Source organism: Octopus bimaculoides, chromosome 26, assembly GCF_001194135.2.
Source record: "Octopus bimaculoides isolate UCB-OBI-ISO-001 chromosome 26, ASM119413v2, whole genome shotgun sequence".
In the NCBI taxonomy this organism is placed as follows: domain Eukaryota; kingdom Metazoa; phylum Mollusca; class Cephalopoda; order Octopoda; family Octopodidae; genus Octopus; species Octopus bimaculoides.
In genome coordinates, this window is record NC_069006.1 from 23,606,907 (window position 1) to 23,608,943 (window position 2,037).

Genomic DNA, 2,037 nt, shown 5'->3' on the forward strand with positions numbered 1-2,037 from the left:
AAATATCCTCCTACCTAGCACATTTTTAAAAAAAAATAAACAATATGTATTTATATTATCCTGGTAAATATCACATCAAACCTCCTGAAAGCCTTATCTACCATCAGAGTATTACATAAATTGGCTTTGGCAGAGAGAAGGAATTCATGTAGGTCACCCATTTTCATCTGGTTAAGTTTATATATATATATATATGTGTGTGTATAAAGATATAGTTATGTATGTATGTCTGTATCTATCTATCTATCCATATAGAGGGACTGGGGAAGATGGACACATACACCCCACAGACAGACTAGCGCACACATGCATGCACACACATATACATACAGTCTAACACACACAAACACGCACACACACACACATGCACAAGTGCACATACACACACAGATACACCCACACATCTATAGAAGTGTACATGTGTACACATGCATACACATGTATACGCACACATTTGTACACACATGCACACAAACACAAAAGTGCATGTGCACATGAACACAAAAGTGCACACACATACATAAATATACACACACATGTATCCAGTCATACGCACACAAACTTCCTCAATCATATAATTTGGTACATAATTAACAATTCCTATTAAGAATGTAATTTGACAGCAGTAAATATTTATCCTAGCCTTTAGTAGTCATTACATATAGTTAATTTAGAATTGTTAATTAAAATTAATTAACGATGCTCTTGTTAATTAAAATTGATTAATAATAAATGAGTTCAGCACCAATCATGGTTCTAGTCAAAAATCTGTTGGAATCAAAAGAAGAAAAAAAATGGCCCATTCACCTGTGGTAAATGGTGGTGGTGGTGGTTATGATGATGATGATGATGAGAGCCAAGCGGGTGGCAACCTGAAACAGTTTGGGAACCACTGGGTTAAATGATGATGATGATCATTATGGTGATGGTAATGATGATGATGATGAGAGCCAAGCGGGTGGCAACCTGAAACAGTTTGGGAACCACTGGGTTAAATGATGATGATCATCATTATGGTGATGGTAATGATGATGATGATGAAATACAACTGGCTTCTTTCAGTTTCCGCCTACCGAATCCTCTCACAAAGCTTCGATTGCACATGTCCAAGGTACCATGTTGTGGGACCGAACCGAAGACTATGTTGTCGGGAAGCAAACTTCTTACCACACAGCCCAATTTTTAAAGAATATTTCAGCTGTGAATAATATTTCAGGTTTGACGCATTGCTTATAATTACACACGAGGCTAACGACATGGTCATGCGATATTTTCATTTTATTGCTAACGAACTTTAATTAGTGAGTCATGAAAAATTTTATATTCAAAAAGCATGTTGCTAATGCTAATAGTTTGGAAAGCTCTGTTTTACTGGATTTAATCTAGATTGTTCTACGTGCAAGTTTCAAATCACACAAGGCTTTTTATCTTTGGTCTCTGGCGGTGGGGGAACGATAGATAAACAACTGATAATTGGAGGGGGAGGGGATTGATAGATAAATTAATAATAATTAGAGGTGTGGGAGGGGGGAAATACAGTTGAGAAGGAAAAGAACAATGTTAATGAATGACTAATACTATCTTTTTTCCTTTTTTATGGCAATACACACACACATTTATTTGTATTTGTTTTGCAAGATTCTTGATGTGAAATCATGTGTTGAAGCAAATATTGTTACATTCAGGGATGGTCATCTTGTCAAAAGACTCATGATTCTTTGGAGACATTCCATCCTGCAATACAAAGCCTAATGTTTCTGGCTTCATTTATGAACTTCAGTATTTCAACGGAAATAATGATGAGTCATAAAAAGTTGAATATTTTTCACTATTTTGTATGCAACGTGAAGTTTCCCCTATTTCAGGGAATGCTATTTGTAACCCAGGAGACATTCCATCCTGGAATACAAAGCCTCATGTTTCCTGCTATACTGGCAATTTTCAGTATTTCAACGGAAATAACGATGAGTCACAAAGAGTTGAATACATTTCACTATTTTCTATTCAATCTGAACTTTTCTGAATATCAAGGAGTGT